At 40.8% G+C, this 27433-nt stretch overlaps 1 protein-coding gene and 1 pseudogene across 4 annotated transcripts in view; one reads left to right on the top strand and one right to left on the bottom strand.

Annotated features, from left to right (window-relative positions):
* Positions 1–27433, top strand: part of LOC113029466 (gastrula zinc finger protein xLCGF3.1-like) — a 73916-nt gene that overhangs the window by 25976 nt on the left and 20507 nt on the right. The gene's annotated exons all lie outside the window — the stretch shown is intronic.
* On the bottom strand, positions 11722–16619 carry LOC113029506 (zinc finger protein OZF-like; annotated as a pseudogene).

Genomic DNA, 27433 nt, shown 5'->3' on the forward strand with positions numbered 1-27433 from the left:
AAAATACAACCATAAATCTGTGCCAAAATACATGGAACAAAAACACAATAATACACAGCAAATTCAAAAGTGTTAAATGTTTTGGTGTTAGTAGTCTTCTTGCAAAAGTAGAGTTAATTTTACTCTAAGTAGAGTCACATTCTTTTAATGTAACTCTGAGGTGTAAAATGATAGTAGTTAACCCTTTACAGCCGATCGGAGCGGGCACGCTCCATTTTGCGTAACTATTTTTAAATCCCGGTAGCTCTGCAACCACGTAAGCTAGCGCAATAATTTTTTTTGCATATGAAACCGGAGGAGTTGTACTTACATCTTATGCCATCAGCTTGTCCTAGGTCACAGTTTCCTTCCACATATAGCTTTGCAAAAACTGCATAAAAATCACTTGCAGCAACAAAAACATGATATTCCAGAAACACGCTTTGCCGATCCGATCAGCTGTTTGTAACACTTCCTACGTCCATCAGCGCGAACTATCACATGACCGCATGACCTGCCCGAAACCGGAAGTGACGTCATTTTGCGGAAATGTAGTTTTTTTACGATCGGGGCCTTATGAGCCTATACTTGTGTTTTAAAAAGTTATGTTTGAGTTTATGACTTTCTGTGTCGTTTCTGGGATGCTTAGGACTCATATTGCACTGCTGGAAATAGTTTATTTTGATGCATATGCTGTTATTTTGCAAATTTGCACTATAATATTTATTTTCGTTTTTCCTGCAGTGTATAAAAATTGGTGTATTTCAAAAATAAAACTATGAAGACACTCAAAATAAATTTCCTGTGGTGGGAAACTATTTTGTGCAACTTTTTTGTATTTACAGTTTTCAGGGATGAGCCTCTTAAATTTCTCTAACTAGAAATATATGTTAAAAAAACAAAAACGATTTTCAATTTCTTTGTAGTTTATTGCACTTTTTTGCAATTTATGTAATTACTATGCACCTAATGCAGACATATTATTAAAGTTTGGGCTATAATGGTTGTATTGATGTATAGCAACTTGAAATGCTCCCAAAAATGGCTCCACAGCATGTAAAAATATAATATAAGCTCTGGCGGACTTGGTTCTATGGTAGGTCTTAAAGGGTTAAAATCGAGTGTTAAAAATGAGTGTTTCTATGTCAAATCTGGAGGTGTTACAATGGAAACATTAACTCTTGACCTCTTAACTCTGAACTCCTACAGGGGCTATGACACCAATAGAGTAAATTCACAGACTCCGCCCCCAGCACCATAGGCTCCAATCGAAGCTGAAGTGAAGCCGTTTCAGAACATTTTGCTCTACATATTTGAGTTGTTTGCCATGCTTGGTAAGTCATGTTTTCAAAGATTGTTTCAATTATTATTATGAGCTTTTACTTCTGTGACTCTTTGGAGTTGAGACAAAGCTGTGTGAAAGGCATTAGCCATGTTGCTCGCTGATAGCATAATATTCTGTTTTAGCTAGCTGAAAGGTATTGTTTGCGGGCAAATACCACAGCCTTGAAAAAAAGCTTGCATGTGAATTTTCAGTCAAACTTTTGGTCAAATACACCTAAAACAATGTCTAGAATGTGAAATGTTGGTATAATGGTGCTACTGGAAGCCTGAAAACGATCGCCCATAAAAAATAAAAAAAAAACGAGCAAACAGCAGTAGCAGACGTCCTGACTGGATTCTACGTTAGCATAGATCCCTCCAGAGTTTTGTGCACACGGTTTAGGTAAAAATGAAAAAGGTTGAGGTTTTACATTTAGTTCAGTATTACCTGTTGCCTGTGTCCTTGTCTTTTGGGAAAATACTTTACACAAGTAATGGCTCAAAGAGGATTCCTTTTTTTACTGTGCTGGAATTGATTACCGGATTATTTGTGCCATTAATTAGTGTCAACTAATTTTTATTCAATCTCCACACAGGATATGCTTGTGAAGATGGAATATGGGGGAGAGCAGAAGTGCGTTGAAGTTCCACAAAGGGATGAATGAAGGACATGCATATTGTATTGAAGAAATAAGTGTTGAGAATGCTGTTATTTGCATTTACCATGTCAGACCTTTTGATAAACACAATTCTAATGAAAGTGAGAACCTGTACACTGTTACATCTTTCAGAAAATGTTTTGAAATTGTGGTGCACAGTTCAGAATAAATGTTTTTCAAAAACCATTGAAACTCCACTATGGATGAGCTGGTGTGTTTTTAGGTGTGCATGTTGGCTAAAATCCTTTCCACACTCATCACAGCTGTATGGTTTAACGCCACTGTGGAGGAATTGGTGTGCTTTTAAGCTTCCAGAGTGGGTAAAAGACTTTCCACACTTGTCACAGCTGAACTGTCTCTCTCCAGTGTGGATGAGTTGGTGGATTTTTAGTGAATTCTTCTTAGTAAAATCTTTCCCACACTCGTCACAGCTGTATTTCTTCTCTCCCTTTCTTCTGTGAGGTTTGTCGGCCTCCTGAGAGCGCTGACTTCTCGCTCCATGTTGGTCCTGCAGTGACAGAGATACAAACACAGGCAGTGAGTGAAATTTAGGGCTGGGCATCATCACTGATTTCGATTCGGGGAAATCTTGCCTCAGACAATCAGAAATATTAGAATTCTGATCACTATGTACTTATCCATATTTTATATTTCTAAAATGAAAGCTGACATGTGTGAGACTTCATCAGAGGTGTAAGCATCACAGCAGATGCCTTTGTGTCAAAGTAACTGAGGATAAAACAGAAAAACATGAAGGAGAATTTTCTGGCCTGGGTTTAAAAATATTCTGCAGTGGATCAAACACGAAAGAAAACCATTAATCAACATATGAACATTGCTTCACTTCAGCAGCATCAGGTAAAGCAAAGTTACAGAGGTTTTATTACAGACACAGCTCAGCTAAGCATTTTGAAATTTTGCATAATTTCAAAAAGTTTACATTTGTTCTGTATTGAACAGCAGAAATTAGGCTTTGTTGCTGGGAGTGAAAAAAAAAAAGAGAAACAAAAAGCAAAACGATAACAAAAAAGAAACATCACCCGACCGCGCTGTAAACAACAGTCTTCTTTTGCTGCTGGTTCAGTCAGTTTTGTTTGGAGAGTGACAAAACCTGCAGCTTCAGAACCTAGCGCCAAGAAAGATGTAAACATAAAGGAACTGAGAACGCATCAGAATCAGTGAGCAGCCGGCTTTCAGCCCCGACGGCACGGACGTCTTTGTGCAGAATCCGTGCACCTGCTCTCATTACTGTTTTAGCCGTTTGGTGGTTGTTGAAATTTTCTGAGGTTTAACCTGAGATTCTGGCGTTTTGGGCAAAATTAATTTATATTTAAAAATCAAGTCAGGATTTTAATGAATTGATATCATGTTATCCAAGCTAGAATCAATTTTAATCGATAATCAAAACCCAGTGAAATGCAGTCGTGGAACAAACTGTCATTACTTGAAGCTTTTCAACAGTCCTCTTTGGTGACATCTGTTGGTCAAAATATGAAGAGCAGCTTGAATCTACAAATTATAATGAAGCGCTTCATTATGTTTAGTATCATGTGACAGTTCTGTCTGATATCAGGCTACTGTTGTGTTGCTTTGCACATGTATTTTCTGTGTGATTGAAAAGGTTTTGAAATTTCATTAATAAATAATTTTGATGAATATCCTTATTTAAACATGTGCTGTGGTGTGGTTTCTCTTTGCTTGTGACTTCTTGATGTTTGTAAACATAATAGATATAAAATAAAAACATAGTACATAATAAAATACAACACAGTCATATAACAGGTTGGGAGGATGAGAGTTTTAGACGTGACTGAGTATTTGGTGAAACTGTGATATTTTCCTCACCTCCTGTGTTGAGCTCATTGTTTCCTCTGTAGTGACTCAGCTGAGTCCAGATGGCTGAAAATGTTCCTCTGCTGCTCCGTCAGACTCTTCTCCTCCTGCTGATCAGCTGGGACACAAAACAGATCTTTGTTAGGCTCCACACTGCACTGAAGAGTCAAAGTGTCTCATATGTTCATCTGACAACACAAAGTACAAATTTCACTCTGATTGCTTGTAGAAATCTTGTGAGACGTGTTGTGCTGCAAAGTGAGGAAACTCTCTCACTCACTTATACTTCAGGAGGAACTTTGTGACATTGGCTCTAATATTCTAAGCAGCCCTTTACTATGACAGGGCCAGAAAGTCCTATTTGAAGGTTTGGGAGAAGGACCATGTTAAAGGTGGATTGGGGTTTATACACTTTGTTATGATACAGGTAAGGCTGTAAGAGCCTGAGAAGGTGTCCTGAATGAAGCTCTAAAACCAGTTTTCAGCTAACGACTCTGCTTCAGTCTGGAAAACAGCAACTACAAGTTTAAAGACTCCATCAACAATTCACACCCAGCAACAGCCTGAACAGCTCCTCCTGTGGTTTCCACAAACAGGGACAGACCTGTTACTCCCCCACCCCACACTTTCAACTCCTTCAGGCCCCCAGTTCCACCCCCCACCCCCACCATTCATAATAACAGAGGCCCACACCTGATCACCACTTCACAAGTCTCTCCAGCCCCCATGGTGCCGCTCTCCAAACTCCACCATTCCCCAAACTTTGATTCTGTTCATCTGGACGTAGCTTTTTGTGGGAGAAACGTTTCGTCACTCATCCAAGTGACTTCTTCAGTCTCAACCGACTGCAGGTTTCCCCAATCTTCAACAGTGCACTTGCATAATGACTGAAACGAGCTCCACTGAAGGAACAATGGGCTGGGAGGTCAGTTATTGAGCATTAATTTGCAAATTCTCATGATCATTGATCAACAACCACTGATCACTTGCAGCGGGAATGGTACTCATTGCTATTGATCAGCAGACTTTGATTAATGAGCTTTGATCAGTGGTTTCAGTGCTTTCCTTCCTGCTTTGACTGCAGCTGTGTTTGACACAGGAAGACATTATTACATTCTTCACAATTATACTTTATTCTTTTTGGGGGAAGTGCAGCTTTAAACCTTCAGATGATTCAGGTCAACCCAACAAATCAATCCGAACAATCACAGGTGGGAAAAACTTCTGTAGACAAAATGAAATAAAAATTCAATCCACAACATGATTAGAAACATGATTCTCCCAAATCACCAAGAGCTGTACATTAACCACCACAATATATTTTTATTCTCTGTGCTTTCAAATATGAACACTGTTTACTTTCATCTCTGTTTCATTAGTTTTTGTTAACATCTTCCTGTGCATCACTTTACAGCAGCCACACTCATTAAAATGAGACTTTGTAGGAGTTCACTTCCTCTCATGTGTTCATCCACAGCAGCTGGACAATAAAGTTTATAGTGACCCTGATACTGCAGCAGATCGCTCTCATCCATTTCCTGTTATCACTTCAAATAGAAACGAGGCTGTAGAGGTTTGGTGCAGGCAGAAAAACAGCTGCAGGGACAATGAAAAGACTTTTCTGCTCCAACTTCTCCCAGCATGCTGAGCTAATGATTAGTTGGTGTTTTTCTCCAAACACTCTCTCACTCTTCTCTCAACGTGTTCACAATAAACTGTGAACAGACACCGAGGAGAGCAGCAGAAGACCTCATTCAGGAGCTAAACTCAACATGAACTGAACTCACAGTAAAGTTAGCTCGGTGCTTACCTTTAGATGAGCCCACAAACCGAGAGAAACTCCGCGATGAAGCTGCAACTCTTTCCAAACACAGGAAACAGATCAGGGAGCAGAGACCCACGTGGTTCACGCTGATCGCAGCTACGATCCAGGAGACAAGGGTGGGCAGATCGATGCAGATATCGATCCAAACGTTGGTAGTGGTTTACGATCGATGCTCCTCCGAGTTCACTATTTTACTCGCTGCGGATGAAGAAGCAGCTGTCTGTCCGAACACCTCTTCTTATGCGGCAGACTAACTTTGCTCCGCCCCCTTCTTCTGCCCTGCTCGGATTTGATACTGTGCCGTCACGTGACTCGGCTACACACAGAAAACCCATTTGGACTGCAGAGAGAGAGAAACAGGAGCAACATGTGGAGATATTTTACGGCTGTAAATGAAAATGCTGGAGAACAGCTGGAAGGCTTGTCAGCACCTAAAGCCACAGGAGACCACACAAGCTGTAGAGTTCAGCTTATTTTTTCACACTCCACTTAAATACTTTGACTGAATTCTCACTGCACACACTCAAACTGGCCCAGCGTACATTCATATCAGGACAGTGAGATCATTTTATATAGATTATTTTTAATTACTGTTATGCATGGCCCGACGATATGAGGTGCTATTAACCCACAAACAACAGATCCTGTAACGCAGCGCTGCGGCCTCTTTCCCAGACGTTAGGCTACCTGGCAACATTCCCGCGTCAATCAAGTCAAACTTCTGTTATTGCGAAGCTAGCCCCTCACAATGGCAAAGAGAGAGCACCGGTGGGAGACTGAATGTATGTTTACAGACATTGCTGGTAAACCAACAGTTTACATTGGTAGTAAACTGGTAAATCACAAAGTGAAGCTGTTGTGAAAGCAAATTTTATTGTAGCAGAGGAGACAGTCAAATCAGCCCGGTACCACTCTGATGAAGCTGTGCGATGCTATCCAGAAAAAAGGCAGATTTTGGCAAATGTGAGCCTGAGGAGAAATACGATTGCTGATCGGGTTTGTGAGATGGCCACTGATTTAGAAACACAGTTTTGTGAAAGAAGCAAACACGTTATTGCATACTCTCTTGCTGTGATGAACGTACAGACATGATGGGCATTGCACAGCTGGCCATCTTCATCAGTGGAGAGGAAATATTGAACATTAAATCGATGCACGGGACAACGACAGGAAAAGACATTTTTAAAAACGTATGTCAAAGTGTAACCGACATGAAACTGCCCTGGGACAAACTTGTTGGACTTACAACAGATGGAGCGCCGGTGTTGTGCAGTGGACAAGTCGGCAGAATGAGAGTAAAGATGCAGGAGGAGAAATGTACCGGTGAGTTAACAGCAGATCACACACCAGGAAAGGCTGTGTGGTAAAGTCCTAAAATGGTAAATGGCCTGCATTTGTATAGCGCTTTTCTAGTCCATAGGACCCCAAAGCGCTTTACACTACATTCAGTCATTCACCCATTCACACACACATTCACACACTGGCGATAGCAAGCTACACTGTAGCCACAGCTGCCCTGGGGCGCACTGACAGATGGAGCATGTAATGATCACCGTAACGCCGACCGTAAATTTTATCTGAGCTGAAGGTTTAAATCACCGTCAATTTCAGTCTTTTATGTGAGAAATAGATTCAGAGTTTGCCGACATTCCCTATCATACAGAGGTCCGTTGGCTGAGTTGGGGAAAAGTTCTTAATAGTGTTTTTGTGCTCAGCAAGGAAATCTGTCAGTTCATGGACATGGCATGTATGATGCGGTGAAGGCATTTCAAGTGAAGCTGTCACAAATGCACCAGTGCAACTTGTCTCACTTTCACTGTTGCCAAGTAATGTTGAACCATGTCGGCGCACTTTGCTGATAAACTGAGCGCACTGCGCACTGAGTACGCACGGCGCTTTGGTGACTTTGAAGCACACAAAGAGAATTTCGAGCTGCTTCGCAACCCATTTACGTGAAAACTGCACCTGTGCAGATTCAGATGGAGTTCCACTGTAATGGGACCCTCAAGGCAAAGTATGACACTGAATGGCCCGCACAGTTTATTAGTTCCATTCCTGAAGTAATGCCCCAGCTCTTTACATGCGGCTCCAACCTTGTGTATGCTTTCATTTATTTAATCTGGGGTTTTTGGCAGCATGTTCATATTTCTAACTTGCATAATTTTGACAGGATCTATTTTTATGAAGAGCAAAATATATAAAGTTAAAGTTTTTTTAAGGGTTTTTTTTTCTGGAATAATATTCCCGTCTGTTTTTATTCATATTTATGTTTAAAAAATTGTTTAAGTGTGTTCAAAAAATGGTTATCTTGTTTGGCCTGCGACCTAAAGTGTGCCTTGAGTTTTGGCCCCCTGTGCAGTTGAGTTTGACACCCCTGCTGTAGAGAAACTCTGGGTTTGTGTGCTGACAAGCATCATTCACGGTACGTTACGAAAGCTCACTCATACCTTTCCTCATGTGACAAATTCAAAAGATGCTGAAACCTTTAGAACATCATAAACTACACATTGTTGTACTCTTTTAGGATGGAACAGCTTTCAGATTTGTTTACTCTTAAAGAATAAAAGATGTTTTTAAGAATTTTGCATTCAAGAGGAGAATGTTTAAATAAGTCATGTAAATGAGAATTACAAAGTTGGTGGCTGCAGTATAAACAAATTGGTGTATCTCAAAAATAAAACTATGAAGACACTCAAAATTAATTTCGTCTGGTTGGAAGCACACAAACTGTTTTATGCAACTTTTTTACATTTACAATTTTGAGGGAGGAACCTCTGAAATTTCTTTAACTAGAAATGTGTGTAAAAATACCACTTTTGCAATTTATGTAGTTACTGTTGACTTAATGCATACATATGATTAAAATGTGGGATATAAGGGTTGTATTGATGTATAGCAACTTGAAATGCTCCCAGAAATGGAAGTACAACATGTAAAAATATAAAGATAAGCTCAGGCAGACTTGGTTCTGTGGTAGGTCTATAAGGTTAAACTGCTTCCTCACATCTGCTTCATGAATATGAAGGGTTGTAGTGGGAGATGGTGGTGTGAAATCCTCATAGCTGTGGAGTGAGGAGGGGGCTCCTGTGGGTGAAGTCTTTGATGGTGGTGATGGCTCTGTGCTGGTGGGAGTGGGGAGGTGGGGGGATGATGTCTCTATTGTTGGGGAAGATGGAGATGTCAAGGCTGCTTGATGTCTCATCAAACCGGCAGTAAAAGTCGTTGAGGGCTTTGGCCAACAGTAAGTCGTCAATGGAGTGGGGCTGTGTGCTTATATCCTTACTCTCATTTCCCTTAGCGTATCTGTAACATGCAACTTCTGTCGGTGCTGTGCTACTGGAAACTGAATTTCCCGGAGGAACCGACCCGAGGCATTAATAAAGTTCCATCCATCCATCGGACATTTGCACACATGCTTAAGAATTGCATTGACCCCATTTCCTCCAAAGTAAAATTCTAGCTACACATGCCCATGAAAATTTCTCCCACTGAAATAAGAGCCAGCACTGTTTTGCAGTATGTTTTAGATTACAATGTTTTGAGTTTGTCATACATATTTACTGCCCAGTTTAAAGCATTTCTGAATATTGAGTCTTTTTTGTGGTGAATTGTTTGTACCAAAATAATTGATTCTGTTCATCTGGACATGGCGTTTTCAGTGTTGCAAGTGACTTCTTCAAACTCAGCTGACTGCAGGTTTCCCAAACCTAGTAAACACTACATTTGCATAATGACGAAAACAGCCCACTGAATGAACAATGAGCTGTAAGATAAGTTTCTTCATCATTAATATGCAAATCATGACCATTGATCAACAGCCACAGATCAAATTCCATGAGTACCATTCACAGAGAGTTGGGGAATGGCTGCAATCCCAGCTTTGTAAGATGGTGAAAGATGTACCCTCAGGGTTAGTGGCTCCAGATTGGATCATGGAGGTAGTGGACCCCCTGCCCTGCAATAACACATACAAAACCCAACAATCCCTTTGGTGACAGTGGGAAGGAAAATCTCCCTTTTAATAGGAAGAAACCTCCGGCAGAACCAGGCTCAGGGAGGGGCAGCCATCTGCCACAGGCGGTTGGGGTGAGAGAAGGAAGACAGGAGAAAAGACATGCTGTGGAAGACAGAGATTAATAACAAGTATGATTCAATGCAGAGAGCTCTATATAGTGAGTGAGAAAGCTGACTGAGGAAGAAATACTGAATACATCATGGGAATCCCCCAGCAGCCTACACCCATTACAGCATTAAAAAGGGAGAATTCAGGGTCACCTGATGTTGCCCTAACTATATATTTTAGTAAAAGGGAAAGTTTGAAGCCTAATCTTAAAAGTAGAGATCGTGTCTGCCTCACCAATCCCAACTGGAAGCTGGTTCCACAGAAGAGGGGCCTGAAAACTCAAAGCTCTGCCTCTCACTCTACTTTAAATATTCTAGGAACAACAACTAATCCCTGTCAGTACTCTTGCTGCAGCATTTTGGATTACCTGCAGGCTTCTCTGGGAGTTTTTAGGACATCCTGATAATAGCAAATTACAGTAGTCCAGTCTAGAAATAATAAATGCATGGAGTAGTTTTTGAGTGTCACTCTGACAGGATATAGGACAGTATCTGGTTCGATACCATATTTCTAGGTATTGTAGGCCAAGTATAATCAGCAGCAGGAAGTTAGAGGTCACCCAGGTCTTTATATGCGTGTTATCTGGCTTCATTCCATTATTGTAAATTTAAATGTTATTATCAAACGATCAGACAAGAGAGGGTTTACAGAAAACAGTGTTAAATGTTCAGTTTCTATGTCATATGTTAAAACAAGTTCTAGAGTGTGATTAACGTGATGGGTGGGTTACTTTACATTCGAGATCAACAAAAGTGGACAAGAAAAGATTGAGACCCATCAGTCCAGGCAACTTTTTTCAATCTCTGCAACTTTCAGATTTTAGGGGCAGAATTTGTCTTAAACAAAATAAAGCATGGATCCATCCTGCTGCTGGTGTAATAGCGTGGAGATGTTTGGTTGGCACAATTTGGGTCCCTTAGTACCAACTGACATCATTTACAGACCACAGCCTACCTGAGTCTCAGTCCAATAGAGCACCTTTGGGATGTGGTGAAATAAGATTCACATCATGGACGTCCAGCTGAAAAATCAGCTGTCATGTCAATATAGACCAACAACTTCAGAGAGGCAGTGCCAACAAAGGAAACTCTGATAAGCTGTGCAAATCAAACCACAACTTTAAAAGATCATTTTCCAAAATTAATCTTTTTATATCTCTGTCAGGGGTAGACATTTGTTCAAAACACAAGTAAGAGAAATGAGACAACTGCAGACCGACTCAGAGTGTAATTAGAAAACGTGCGCACGGGTGAATGTCTCTCTGAGAAGACACACACTCCGAGCACAGGCTCGCTTGCTTTATTTATAAGGCAAAAATGGGTTACATAGTACTTCCTCTTTTAACAGATGTTGACGAGAGGTTAAACATTAAATCAGCTTATCTGATCTTTCACACACTGGGATAAAAATACAGAAGTATATCATGCTTTATCTGACATCACAGACACTATAGGAAAGAATGCATCATTATATCATGCTGTCAAACATCTCAAACACTTAGGTAAGGAATGCATCAGTTTTCCTTTAACAATAAACTTGGTTAGGTGATTCTTCAACAATAGGCTTGGTTATGTGAAAATATATGAACACACAAAATATAAGGCATACTTGGTTAGAATATAAGGCTCACTTGGTTAGAATATAAGGCCTACTTGATTATATTGTATTATAGAGATTTGGTTATAATGTATAATGTAGAAAATCTTCTAACAATCTCAAACACAAATCAGAATTTTTGATACCTACAGCAACTTTGTTAAAATACAAAAGATTTTAAAGATCTTATTTTTTCATGAATTTCAGGTCACTGAGAACATTTGTCACATCAGTTTTTGGTTTGACATACAGGAAATGACATCATGGATCAAACTCTTTGTCAGTAAATTATTTCTTTATTTAACATGTAAAATTTTGGTTTAACTGTTGAAGGATTTCATAAACACAAAAAACCTGAACACAAAAAAAAACAAAAACAAAAACACATGGATCAAAATACATTCAATAAAAACATAAGAGGAAACAGATTTTTTGATTCAACTGCTGGAACAATGCTAACCACTCAACACCAACACTACAGTAGAACAGTTTAGAAAGCTTAAAATGTAACGAGAGGCACATTTTCATTCATAGCTGCCTCATCAGATCTTTACAGGAGATTCCATCTGAACTCTGTGGAGCCTGATCTCAAGGGCTTTGAGTCTGACCCTGAAACCAAACGAGGATCTTTCTGTCTCTGCAGATTCACCGTAATGAGAGTGATTTCAGTCCTGCATGATCACGCTGATGTTTGCACAGAGCAGACAATGTGGTGAATATTTGGCACATTGGTAACAGTGAAAGAGTTTATTAGTAACGTGGGATCGTTTGTGTGTGGAGTATGAACTGAAATTCTTGAAGCTCTTGTCACACTGGTCACAGCTGTAGTTTCCTTCCATGTGTGTCCGTTCATGCCTGTTACAATCACCTGATTGTGGAAAGCTTTTGTCACAGTGTCTGCACTTGTATGGTTTCTCTCCTGTGTGGACGCGTTTGTGTGTTTTAAGCTCACCTCTAGTGGTGAAGGATGACCCACACTGATCACAGAGATGCTTTTTGACCCCACTGTGAAAGAGTTCGTGTCGTTTTAAGTCACGTTTTGTGGTGAAGCCTTTCCCACATTCTTTGCAGTAGTTCATTTTGTCTCCAGTGTGTCTACGTTGATGTAGTTTTAGGGTGTTTGAATGACTGAAAGTTTTTCCACAAAGGTCACAACGAAAGTCTTTCCCACCACCACAGTGACGACAGGGTTGAGAATTGGATCCATCTGTGTCGCTCTGCTTCTAAACAAAGACACAAAGACAGTGTAAGTCAGTCCTTCAACATTTTCATCCTGAACGTCGCCTGAAATAAAGAGCATCTCTGCAGACGGCCAATTACATTTTACTCCTTCAGTTAACAGTTTACTGGGCTATACAAACACACACTGTGGTACCACACCCTTGTGAGCATCAGTTGAACAGTATTGTACCTAACCAGATTCTTACTCTCGGTGGCATTACCTTGGCCTCCAGTAACACTGTGGGGAACTTTGGACTCATTTTGGACCAGGACAAATTCTGTCGCCTCTTTGGTGACATCTGCTGTTCAAAATATGTAGAGCAGCTTGAATCTACAAATTATGAAGCGTTTCCTTGTAATTACCCACACTGCAGAGCTCAGTCCCGTCGACTGAGTTTCTTAGAGTGGGCAATTATAAGGAAACACTTCAGTAACTTCCAGTAACGCTGTGAGGAACCTTGGAGTCATTTTGACCAGGATATGTCCTTCAATGCACATTAAGCAATTCATTATTATCAAGAAGTCCTAAAAACTCGCTGAAAAGCCTTCAGTTAATCCGAAATGCTGCAGCAAGAGTCCTGACAGGGACTAGAAAGAGAGAGCAGATTTCTCCTTCATTGGCTTCCTGTTTAATCCAGAATTGAATTCAAAATCCGGTCTTGAATAATCAGGCCCAATCTTATTTTAATGACCTTGTAGTACCATATCACCCTGTTAGAGCACTTTGCTCTCGCACTGCAGCCTTACTTGTTGTTCCTACAGTATTTAAAAGTAGAATGGGAGGCAGATCGTTCGGTTTCAGGCCCCTCTTCTGTGGAACCAGCTTCCAGTTTGGATTCAGGAGACAGACACAGTGTCTACTTTCAAGATTAGGCTTCAAACTTTCCTTTTTGCTAAAGCATATAGTTAGGGCTGGACCAGGTGACCCTGAATTTACAGTCATGTTTTCATTTTTACATACTGTATTAACACAACTGATCTAAAGGTCAGACAAAAAACATAAGATCAGAGTAGAAAAAGTTATATTTTTTACTGTAACAACCACAAACATGTTTAATGAATCATATTTCATAACTTTAAATGCAAATATAAATTGTCAATTTTAAAATCCTATGCACAAGTTTTGCAAACAACAAAGTTATTTGCATCCATTTACCTTTTATCCTGATTTTTTAAATAACCACTTCAAACTATTTAAGAACAATCAGCTGTTCTTCAATAAGATGCCACACAAATTATTTGTGCCACTCCAAAAATTTCTGTCCACGATAAAGGAAACATCACAGCCTGATACCTGCAGGTCTGACAGCAGCAGCTGTATCACTCCTGTTTCTACCTGGAGACAGCAGTCGCCTCATTGTTCTGACACACAACACAAAACTATCCACAACACTACACATTAACTACACACTCCAAACACGCTAAACATCCATCCATCCATCTCTCTCTCTCTCTCTCTCTCTCTAAAAACGCCGGATACATATTGTTTATCGTGACTCTGCTTGCTTTGTCTTTAAGTGGTCATGTGATTTGCTTACCACGGCTACTTTATTCTTCCTCAGTCAAACAGCAGCACTCATGCGATTGTTTTTCCCCCTTAGCTCCAGGTGTTGTGCTAGAAAGTGATCGTGATTACCGTCCGCGGGAGCGCACGCAGCTGCTTAAAGCTGTAGCTTCCAGATTACTTACGTAGTCAGCTCCTTCCGTTACTTGTAACGCCGTTATTCCCATCACTGATTAAAAGGGAGTTTTTCCTTCCCACAGTCGTCAAAGTGCTTGCACATAGAGGGTCATATGATTGTTGGGCTTTTCTCTGTATGTATTATTGTAGGGCAGGGGTCGGCAACCCTAGGCACGTGTGCCACAGTTGGCACGGGAAGGGTTAACTGATGGCACGACCAATGCTGGACTGGCCATCGGGCATTTGCTCGGTGGCCCGGTGACTTTTTTCCCTTTGTAACGGTATAAACAATGAAAGGTGGTGGATTGGCCAGATGCTGTAAAAATAACTCAGTTGTTTGGTGGTGGCTGTGGCGGAGCTTCCTCAGATTCAGTAAAATTAGCAAGTGGTGGAGGCCAGCGGGTGGATGAGGGAAAGGGGAGGCAGGAGGAGGAGAGACCCGAGGCGGCCGCCGGTCCGAGTGTCAGGTGAACTGAACTTCAGGTAAGAAGTTATGACCTGCAGTCTATCTTGGTCAGATATAAACCAAGTTTAGGTGGAGTTTATTTTCGTTGTGCTGACTTTTTACAGTCAGTTACAATAACTTGTACTGCGTGCTAGCTAGCATGACAGAGTTCCTATACAGCTGGGTGGGTGCTTTGATGTTAGTGATACCATAGTGAACTGTATTTTATTCATAAGGTTAGTTAGTAGAGTTGCCTGTAAAAAGACGGAATCGTCCCTCATTCAGAGAAATTATTACGCATTTCGTATTAAGGTGAAAAGGAACAGAGTTTGTCCCGAACTTCAGCTAGAATGAAAAAAAGACAAAGATTGATTTATTCTGTCTTTACGCTGCACAGCTGCCTCTTCTTCTCTCATTCTCCCCCCTGCCTCTCCTGTTGCTACTTCAATCATGAAACTGATCAATGATCAGCTGATCGGCTTTCCTCTCTTGTTTGTTTATCGCCCACTTTGCGCCAGAGAGGGGAAACCAGCGGATGTCGCGCTAAACAACAGCAGCGCGTTTAAGCTTGATCAGCTGTTGTTAGAATTTATTTAATATTCCTTTCTAATATCAGCTGAGGTTTGCTGGAGCCACAGCTGTAAAAGCTGCTGGTCATGATGTCGGTTTGGATATGTGGTGAGAGGGAAACATGAAGATGAAACCAGGAGATGTCCTTACTGAATCATCAGAGCTGAACAGGTGATGGAGAAACAGGTTTATCTTTTAGGTGACATGAATGAGTTGAAGTTATGAACTGTTTCTGAGAGACAAATAACACCAAGATCCTTTTCTATGTAGCTGACAGCTGGTAACTGTGCAGGGTCTACCTTACAATATAAAGAACCTTCAGGGAACTACTGCTGTGATTTGGCGCTATATAAATAAAACTGAATTGAATACCACGAAACTACATGAATTTTAAATAACACCATCATATCACTTTTCAGCACTTTCAGTTTAGTTTTTTAGGATCATTTACACAAAAATGATAACTGAATTGAAAATCTGAATAATCACACAACACCGTCTCTCCATTCTGTAGAACTCTGCTTATTAAATTGTGTTAGCAACATGCTAACACGGTTTAATGAGCAGAGTTGTTCCAAACAGTCAGGCTAAAATGACACGATAAAAATATAAACACATACCTCACAGTAACTGCACTTATAGAGTCTCTTTCTGGTGTGGATCTGTTGGTGTTGTCTCAGGTAATGTGGAGATTTAAAAGTATTCTCACACAGGTCACATTTATAAGGTAGTTCCTCAGAGTGGGTAAACATGTGGCGTTTTAATAGTGTGTGTTTAGCAAACTCTTTGCCACACTGTTCACAGCTGTACACATCATGTCTGGTGTGAATGCGTAGGTGTGTATTTAGGCTCTGTTTCAGGCTGAAAGATTTTCCACAAATGTCACAGCTGTATGTTTTAATTCCAGAGTGGGTAACTAGATGACTCTGTAAGTGGCCACTTTGAGTAAAAGCTCTGCCACACTGATCACAGCTGTACACTTTAACTCCACTGTGGATGACTTGGTGTTTTTTTAGACCATTCTTCCGAGAAAAAGTGTGTCCACACTCGTCACAGCTGAACGGTCTCTCTCCAGTGTGGATGACCTGATGGTTTTGTAGTGAAGCCTTCCTAAGAAAATCCTTCCCACACTCGTCACAGCTGTACGCTTTAACTCCACTGTGGACGAGTTGGTGTTTTTTTAGACTACCCTTCCAGGAAAAACTCTTTCCACACTCGTCACAGCTGTACGCTTTAACTCCACTATGGATGAGCTGGTGTGCTTTTAAGCTTCCAGACTGGGTAAAAGACTTTCCACACTCATCACAGCTGTATTTCTTCTCCCCCTTTGTTCTGTGAGGTTTGTCGGCCTCCTGAGAGCGCTGACTTCTCGCTCCATGTTGGTCCTGCAGTGACAGAGATACAAACACAGGCAGTGAGTGAAATTTAGGGCTGGGCATCATCACTGATTTCGATTCGGGGAAATCTTGCCTCAGACAATCAGAAATATTAGAATTCTGATCACTATGTACTTATCCATATTTTATATTTCTAAAATGAAAGCTGACATGTGTGAGACTTCATCAGAGGTGTAAGCATCACAGCAGATTCCTTTGTGTCAAAGTAACTGAGGATAAAACAGAAAAACATGAAGGAGAATTTTCTGGCCTGGGTTTAAAAATATTCTGCAGTGGATCAAACACGAAAGAAAACCATTAATCAACATATGCACATTACCTGATGCTGCTGAAGTGAAGCAGAGCAAAATTACAGACGTTTTATGACAGACACATCTAAACGTTTTGCATAATTTTAAAAAGTTTACATTTGTTCTGTATTGAACAGCAGAAATTAGGCTTTGTTGCTGGGAGTGAAAAAACAAAAAACAGCACCCGACAGAGCTGTAAACAATGGAGAGAGAGAATTCTGCTGGTTTAATTAATTTTATTTTGGAGAGAGACACAACCTGCAGCTTCAGAATCTAGCGCCGAAAAAGACGTAAACACAAAGAGCGGACCGGCAAACGCATCAGAATCAGCGAGCTGCCGGCTTTCTCACCCGACGTCGAGTCCATATCATGTACCTGCTCTCATTTGCTGTTTTAGCTGTTTTGTGAAATTTTCTGAGGTTTAACTTGAGATTCTGGCGTTTTGGGCAAAATTAATTTATATTTAAAAATCCATTCAGGATTTTAATGAATTGATATCATGTTATCCAAGCTACAATCAATTTTAATCGATAATCAAAACCCAGTGAAATGCAGTCGTGGAACAAACTGTCATTACTTGAAGCTTTTCAACAGTCCTCTTTGGTGACATCTGCTGGTCAAAATATGAAGAGCAGCTTGAATCTACAAATTACAGTGGGGCAAAAAAGTATTTAGTCAACCACCGATTGTGCAAGTTCCCCCACTTAAAATGATGACAGAGGTCAGTAATTTGCACCAGAGGTACACTTCAACTGTGAGAGACAGAATGTGAAAAAAAAAATCCATGAATTCACATGGTAGGATTTGTAAACAATTTATTCGTAAATTAGGGTGGAAAATAAGTATTTGGTCACCTCAAACAAGGAAAATCTCTGACTCTCACAGACCTGTAACGTCTTCTGTAAGAGGCTTTTCTGTCCCCCACTTGTTACCTGTATGAATGGCACCTGTTTGAACTCATCATCTGTATAAAAGACACCTGTCCACAGCCTCAAACAGTCAGACTCCAAACTCCGCCATGGCCAAGACCAAAGAGCTTTCGAAGGACACCAGGAAAAGTATTGTAGACCTGCACCAGACTGGGAAGAGTGAATCTACAATAGACAAGCAGCTTGGTGTGAAAAAATCAACTGTGGGAGTAATCATCAGAAAATGGAAGACATACAAGACCACTGATAATCTCCCTCGATCTAGGGCTCCACGCAAGATCTCATCCCGTGGGGTCAAAATGATCATGAGAACGGTGAGCAAAGATCCCAGAACCACACGGGGGGACCTGGTGAATGACCTGCAGAGAGCTGGGACCAAAGTAACAAAGGTCACCATCAGTAACACACTACAACGGCAGGGAATCAAATCCCGCAGTGCCAGACGTGTTCCGCTGCTGAAGCCAGTGCATGTCCAGGCCCGTCTGAAGTTTGCCAGAGAGCACATGGATGATACAGCAGAGGATTGGGAGAATGTCATGTGGTCAGATGAAACCAAAGTAGAACTTTTTGGTATAAACTCAACTCGTCGTGTTTGGAGGAAGAAGAATACTGAGTTGCATCCCAAGAACACCATACCTACTGTGAAGCATGGGGGTGGAAACATCATGCTATGGGGCTGTTTTTCTGCCAAGGGGACAGGACGACTGATCCGTGTTAAGGACAGAATGAATGGGGCCATGTATCGTGAGATTTTGAGCCAAAACCTCCTTCCATCAGTGAGAACTTTGAAGATGAAACGAGGCTGGGTCTTCCAACATGACAATGATCCAAAACACACCGCCCGGGCAACAAAGGAGTGGCTCCGTAAGAAGCATTTGAAAGTCCTGGAGTGGCCTAGCCAGTCTCCAGACCTCAACCCCATAGAAAATCTGTGGCGGGAGTTGAAAGTCCGTGTTGCTCGGCGACAGCCCCAAAACATCACTGCTCTCGAGAAGATCTGCATGGAGGAATGGGCCAAAATACCAGCTACTGTGTGTGCAAACCTGGTAAAGACCTATAGTAAACGTTTGACCTCTGTTATTGCCAACAAAGGTTATGTTACAAAGTATTGAGTTGTATTTTTGTTATTGACCAAATACTTATTTTCCACCCTGATTTACGAATAAATTCTTTACAAATCCTACCATGTGGATTCATGGATTTTTTTTTCACATTCTGTCTCTCACAGTTGAAGTGTACCTCTGGTGCAAATTACTGACCTCTGTCATCATTTTCAGTGGGGGAACTTGCACAATCGGTGGCTGACTAAATACTTTTTTGCCCCACTGTATAATGAAGCGCTTCATTATGTTTAGTATCATGTGACAGTTCTGTCTGATATCAGGCTACTGTTGTGTTGCTTTGCACATGTATTTTCTGTGTGATTGAAAAGGTTTTGAAATTTCATTAATAAATAATTTTGATGAATATCCTTATTTAAACATGTGCTGTGGTGTGGTTTCTCTTTGCTTGTGACTTCTTGATGTTTGTAAACATAATAGATATAAAATAAAAACATAGTACATAATAAAATACAACACAGTCATATAACAGGTTGGGAGGATGAGAGTTTTAGACGTGACTGATTATTTGGTGAAACTGTGATATTTTCCTCACCTCCTGTGTTGAGCTCATTGTTTCCTCTGTAGTGACTCAGCTGAGTCCAGATGGCTGAAAATGTTCCTCTGCTGCTCCGTCAGACTCTTCTCCTCCTGCTGATCAGCTGGGACACAAAACAGATCTTTGTTAGGCTCCACACTGCACTGAAGAGTCAAAGTGTCTCATATGTTCATCTGACAACACAAAGTACAAATTTCACTCTGATTGCTTGTAGAAATCTTGTGAGACGTGTTGTGCTGCAAAGTGAGGAAACTCTCTCACTCACTTATACTTCAGGAGGAACTTTGTGACATTGGCTCTAATATTCTAAGCAGCCCTTTACTATGACAGGGCCAGAAAGTCCTATTTGAAGGTTTGGGAGAAGGACCGTGTTAAAGGTGGATTGGGGTTTATACAGTTTATACACTTTGTTATGATACAGGTAAGGCTGTAAGAGCCTGAGAAGGTGTCCTGAATTGTCCTGAATTGCTCTCTTCAGTTGGGTGTCTTCCCTGCTGCCTTTAAAACGGCGGTGGTGAGGCCCCTTCTGAAGAAGAGCAATTTGGATTGTAATGATTTTAATAACTACAGACCTGTATCCAACTTACCATTTTTAAGTAAAGTCTTAGAAAAACTTGTTTTTACTCAGATTACTGATTTTCTCAATGATAGACAGATCCTGGAGATATTCCAGTCTGGATTTAGGGTGAACCACAGCACAGAGATGGCTCTCCTAAAGGTTTTAAATGATCTTAGATGTAACTGGGACTCCCAAAAGCTCTCAGTCCTGGTGCTACTGGATCTAAGCGCAGCCTTTGATACAGTAGACCACGCTATTCTTTTAAACAGACTGAAACACATGGTGGGCCTCTCTGGTGCTGTACACAGCTGGTTCACTTCCTATCTCTCTGACAGATCTTTTATGGTGAGTATGGATACATGCTCCTCTAAGATCCATAAAATGACATGTGGTGTGCCTCAAGGGTCGGTTCTAGGCCCTGTACTTTTTAATTTGTATATGCTCCCTCTCGGCGGTGTCATCAGGAGGCATGGAGTGAACTTCCACAGTTACGCTGATGACACGCAGCTGTACATCTCCGTGTCTCCTGATGACACCAGACAAATGGATGCCCTCTTTAACTGTATCTTGGATATAAGATCTTGGATGGCAGAAAACTTTTTACAACTTAACCAGGACAAAACTGAAGTTTTAATTGTCGGTCCTGAGGCTCAGAGAGAGAAACTCTTGTCTAAATTAGAGGCATTTTCACTATGTCCTTCGCTACAAGTGAAAAACCTGGGTGTTATTTTTGACTCTGAGCTTGGTTTTATCCCACATATTAAACATGTAACTAAAATTGGATTTTATCATCTAAAAAATATAGCCAGAGTCCGCCCTATTCTCTCTCGGGCCAACACGGAGATGCTGATGCATGCTTTTATTACCAGTCGCATTGATTACTGTAATGCCCTGCTCTCTGGTCTTCCTAAGAAGAATATTTCAACTTTACAACTCTTGCAAAACTCGGCAGCTCGTGTGCTGACGAAGACCAGAGGGCGGGCCCACATTACACCGGTTTTAGAATCGCTGCACTGGCTCCCCGTGTGTTTCAGGATCGATTTTAAAGTTCTTTTATTGGTTTTTAAATGTCTTAATGGTCTTGGGCCTTCCTATCTCTCAGATCTGCTTTTACCATACGAACCCTCGCGGACCCTGAGGTCCTCTGGTACTGGCCTTTTGATTGTCCCTAAAGTCAGGACACATACTCACGGAGAGGCAGCGTTTCAGTGGTATGGTCCTCGTCTGTGGAACAGCCTGCCGGAGGAGCTCAGGGCCGCAGAGAACGTACATGTTTTCAAGAACAGGCTCAAGACCCACCTTTTTAATTTAGCTTTTACTTAGCGTTTATTTATTTTATGCTTATTTATTCTATCCTGTTATTCTATTATTAATTTAGGATTTACCTAATATTTGTTTGATTTTATTCTTATTCATTTTTTAATCTTCTTATTCTATTTATATTTATATTGTATCCTGTTCTTATTTATTTTATCATTTTACCCTATATATATTGTATTGCGTCATATCTCCAGTGTTTCCTCGGAGGGCGCTCTCTGCACCGGGGTTGTTATTGACCGTGGCTGCTGGGTCTCTGGGGTCCTCTCAGCCTGGCTGGGGGGCTCCTTTGCCTCCCTCCTGCTGTGTGCCCAGCCTGGAGGCTGCGGTCTGTGACCGGCTCCCGGTGCAGACGGCTCCCTGTTATAGTGTTTCCTCACTTGGCTCATGCGAGCCCAGCCCAATTTTTACTCTTTAAGTGTGCGCGTGTGTGTATGTGTGTGTGGGTGGGGGGATATATGTGTATTGAGAGTGTGGGGAGTGAGTTGGAGGGTGGGGTGGGCTGCTTTTAACTATGTAAAGCACTTTGTGCTACATTTTCTCTGTATGAAAAGTGCTTTATAAATAAAGATTGATTGATTGATTGATTGAATGAACCTCTAAAACCAGTTTTCAGCTAACGACTCTGCTTCAGTCTGGAAAACAGCAACTACAAGTTTAAAGACTCCATCAACAATTCACACCCAGCAACAGCCTGAACAGCTCCTCCTGTGGTTTCCACAAACAGGGACAGACATGTTACTCCCCCACCCCACACTTTCAACTCCTTCAGGCCCCCAGTCCCACCACCTCCACCATGTAAACAGACTCTTTAACATACAGACCCCAACAAAGCAGCTGAACCAGACTCAGTGTCTCCATCATAAACCATACAGTTGGTTTACACAGCTTTGTGTATGTATGTGTAATGTATATATAGACACGTGTGTGTGTGTGTGTGTGTGTGTGTGTGTGTGTGTGTGTGTGTGTGTGTGTGTGTGTGTGTGTGTGTGTGTTTGTTTGTTTGTTTTACATTGCTGTGCTTGAGAGCCTCCATCTACCGGAACCAAATTCCTTGTATGTGTCTGCACATATACTTGGCCAAGAAACACGATTCTGATTCTGATGTTCATCTGACAACACAAAGTACAAATTTCACTCTGATTGGTTGTAGAAATCTTGCGAGACTGGACATGGAGAAGCTGCATTCAGCTTTTATGCTCCATATATCTGGAACAAACTCCCAGAAAGCCTCAGAGCAGCTGAAACACTCAGTTTATTTAAATCCAGGTTGCAGACTCACCTGTTCTCAGCTGCATTTGAATAAAGCACCAAATCTGCACGGTTTTACTTTTAAGCTTAAATTTCAAAATCTACATTTTAACTACTGATTTTATGTACTGCCCCCCCCCCCCCTTTTTAAATCATGCTTTTTATTTTTTTGTTTTTTAATGTCTCTGAAAAGCACTTTGAATCAACTTGCTGTTGAATTGTGCTATATAATGAATGAATGAAACAGCCTTTATTTTGCAGGTTGCCCTGCAGCGAGATGCCCAGGAGAATTTTCAGGCTGCCCTAACACTCTAAATAAACTTGCCTTGCCTATAGAAAGAAAACTGAACAGAACATCTGAATTCACTTGATGCTAAACATTCATTTCATAGAATAGTTTTTGTTAACATCTTCCTGTGCATCACTTTACAGCAGCCAGACTCGTTAAAATGAGACTTTGTAGGAGTTCACTTCCTCTCATGTGTTCATTAGGGGTGGGTTTTTATAATCGATTCATCGATTAAAATTGATTCTGGCTTGGATAACGTAAAATCGATTCATTAAAATCCTGAATCGATTTTTTAAATATAAATTTATTTTGCCCGAAATGCCAGAATCTCAGGTGACATCTCACAAAATTTCAAGAACCACCAAACAGCTAAGACAGTAAATGAGAGCAGGAACACAGATTCTGCACATAGACTTAAACACACAGCGCGACCCGCGGATCAGAATCAGTTAGATGTCGCCTTTCTCACGGTCGGGGCTGAAAGCCGACAGCTCGCTGATTCTGATCTGTCGGCAGGTCCGCGCTTTGTGTTCACGCCCTTTATGAGCAGATTCTAAAGCTGTTAGTTTGATGTCTCTCCAAACAATATTGACCGAACCAGCAGCAAAAGAAGATCCAAACGCTTCACATAAACATCGTCATGAATTCACTCTGACTTTTACTGTTTTGCTTCCATCGCGATGCGCAGCTCTCTCTCTCTCTCTGTACTTCAAGAACAGTTTCCCTTTCTTCATTATTCGCTTGCTTGTTACGCACAAGTCTACTGTTGTTTACAGCGCTGTCGGCCGCTGTTTTTTTCCCCTTTTACATTCTTCCAAAAAGAAAACCTCATTTCTGCTGTTCAATACTGAACAAATTTAAACTTTTTAAAATTATTCAAAATGCAAAACGCTTAGCCGTGTCTCTAATAAAACCGCTGTAACGTCAGAGGTAATGTTCATATGTTGATTAATGGCTTTCTTTCGTTTTTGATGTACTGCAGAATATTTTTATAAAATCCCAGGCCAGGAAAATCACCTTCATGTTTTTCTGTGTTTTATCTTCAGCTACTTTGACACAAAGGCATCTGCTGTGACGCTCACACCTTTGAAAAAGTCTTGCGTGTGTCAGCTTCCTTTTTATTGATACAAAAATATGTAAATGTACTGATCTGAATTATAATATTTCTGACTGTCAAAATTTCCCAGATTTAAATCGAATCGAATTAAATCGAATCGTGGATCGAATCGATTCGGGACCTTGTGAATCGGAATTGAATCGATTCTAGACATCAGTGACGATACCCAGCCCTAGTGTTCATCCACAGCAGCTGGACATTAAAGTTTATTGTGACCCCGATACTGCAGCAGATCGCTCTGATTTCCTGTTATCACTTCAAATAGAAATGAGGCTGTAGAATGTCAAACTCTGGCCCGCGCGCCAAATTTGGCCCGCAGCCCAATAGAGATTGAAAATGTGACGTCATTCAGGGGTAAAACCGCAAAGAATTCTGGGAACTCATGGCAAGAGGTACAAGCGCACGCAGGCTTTCAATTGAAATCAGTTATACAGCGATAAAAAGAAACACAAAAAATGGCAAGAAGCTGTTGTATTATTAAATGCAATAGCCGGTCCCATGACAGCCACGGAAAGCCGACGGGTAAAGAGATCGATTGTTCTCGGATTACGTCGTTGAAGAGAAATTGTTCGAGCCATGTTTCCGAAGTAACAAAGAGGCGACTGGATTGCAGCCATTCAAAGACCAAATATAACGTCCCAGAACACTCCAGCTCACAGGTTAGTCTGCTCCAAGCATTTACACAAAGGTCAGTCTGCTGTTGTAGTTAATGCGTCATTTTCATAACATAATTGGTGATATAGGTTACAAGCAAGTCTGGCGCTGAACAGAAATTGTCGCGCAATGCTCCTTTGTTTATTGTGCATAAATAGTGAATTGTCCTGACACAATATTGTGTTTCGCTTCTGTTATTACCATGGTACATTGACAGAAACATGTACTTTTATTCACAGGATAAAACAGTTGTTTTGTATCACTAATTGCCCGGTACGATTACAGCATACAATATTATTGTCACTGCTACATTTCTGTGATGCTACCAGAAATTATTTCCACTACTAATTAATTACCGTTGAGCTCAAAGGTCCTATTTATAAACGGTTAATGAATGTGTATTTATGAAGACGATTTGTGAGACTGGTAAACTTATGATATGTACGATGGTCTTTACTTTCTACACGGTGCATTTCAAGGTCCTGTACCCATCTGTCGGTAAACTGTAGCTGGGCTTGTTGCAGTGACCTGAAGTTACTAAACTTCACGAGTGTATGCACTCATTCCAAGAAGCGTATAATTATAAATATGAGCAGTGATGCTCAGTGATGACACGACGAATCCTACTTCCGGGTCTAAAGTAGTCTGCGTTTAATATGGCTTTTGTGTTGTTAACATGTTTAATGTTATGTATTTTCTTCTATTTGATCTCAAAAAGCTCCTAAAACAGTCAGTGATCCCTGTTGACCTCCCTCGGCTTTTATTACCGCTAATCATTTATTTAAGCTCAGTTTTTAAAACCTTAGGATGTAACTACAGCCCAGCCCATGCATATGAATGACTGACCTCGTATTGTGGATGGATTATCTCAGTTGTTCTCCTGGCTGAAGTTTGGTCCTTTTACAGCATCCTGCCATGCGATTACATTTGTTCCTGACCACCGAGAACACTCACGTTAACTTTTATCGATTGGAAAAAAAGTTAGCTTGTTTATATTATGCTAACATAGCTGTGTCGCTAGCGGTCACGTAGCACATCATTATATACAAGCTAGCCCAACTTCAGTAACCCTACAAACGTCACTGCTTTTTAGTTTTCGGTCTTCATTTATGCTGGAAGTGATAACAGAGCTGTACGTTTTAATTTCTCAGATTTATATCTAATTTAGTTCTGAGCTCAGATAAAATAATTATTGTGGGTGATTTTAACATCCATGTAGATGCTAAAAATGACAGCCTCAACATGGCATTTAATCTGTTATTAGACTCAATTGGTTTCTCTCAAAATGTAAAAGAACCCACCCACCACTTTAATCACACTCTAGATCTTGTTTTAACATATGGCATAGAAACTGAACATTTAACAGTGTTTCCTGAAAACCCTCTCCTGTCTGATCATTTCCTGATTACATTTACATTTACAATAAGTGATTACACAGCGGTGGAGAGTAGACTTTATTACAGTAGATGTCTTTTTGAAAGCGCTGTAACTAAGTTTAAGAATATAATCCACCCACTGTTATCATCTTCAATGCCCTGTACCAACACAGAGCAGAGCAGCTATCTGAACGCTACCCCAACAGAGGTCGATTATCTTGTTAATAATTTCACCTCCTCACTACGTACGACTCTGGATACTGTAGCTCCTTTGAAAACTAAGGCCTCAAATCAGAAGTACCTGACTCCGTGGTATAATTCTCAAACACGTACCCTAAAGCAGATGACTCGTAATCTGGAGAGGAAATGGCGTGTCACAAATCTAGAGGATCATCATTTAGCCTGGAGAAATAGTTTGCTGCTTTATAAGAAAGCCCTCCGCAAAGCCAGAACATCTTACTATTCATCACTGATTGAAGAAAATAAGAACAACCCCAGGTTTCTCTTCAGCTCTGTAGCCAGGCTGACAAAAAGTCAGAGCTCTGTTGAGCCAACCATCCCTTTAACGTTAACTAGTAATGACTTCATGAACTTCTTCACAAATAAAATTTTTATCGTTAGAGAAAAAATTACCAATAATCATCCCACAGATGTAATATTATCTACAGCTACTCTTAGTATCATTGATGTTAAGTTAATGCTTTATTGGCCATATGCAGGTTGCCCCGCAGAGGAATAGGACCCCCCCCCCCGACTTACACACACAACAAAGACATCACATGGGAATACAGTCGGAGATCGGCAGCGTTGCAGAGAATAACACAGAAAAATTACACAACAATGGGAAAAGTACAAGAGGAAAAAAAGAGACCTCTTCTCACGCTGGGCACTGTTAGATTATAATATTATTTTATGCCATGTTATACCCCTAATTAAAGATTGTGAATTATTATGTAGTTTTAGTTTGCATTATTCTCCTGAATTAGAAGAAGCTGATAACTATTGCATTAGTTAAACTGATTTGCATTAAATTAGACTGCTGATTTATTGTGGATGAATGATATTGTTTTATGATGTTACAAGAAAATACTGTTTGCAGAAAGTCATCGCCTTATTTGTCTGATTAGAAGAGAACGGAACATGCTGGAGTTTTCTGCCCCATCTCAGCAGGAGCAGATAAACGGGAAGCCAAGGTCGTAGCTTAGGCGCCATGTGAGAGAAAGAATGTGAATGTTTAGGCTTTTATGATAAGGTGGGAGAACCAGAGGCTATAAGAGTTTGAGCAATGCTCCACCATTTTGAGATCTGAGGCTGTCTGCATACAGTGTCCATCTCCCACG

Source organism: Astatotilapia calliptera, chromosome 9, assembly GCF_900246225.1.
Source record: "Astatotilapia calliptera chromosome 9, fAstCal1.2, whole genome shotgun sequence".
Classification (NCBI taxonomy): Eukaryota; Metazoa; Chordata; class Actinopteri; order Cichliformes; family Cichlidae; genus Astatotilapia; species Astatotilapia calliptera.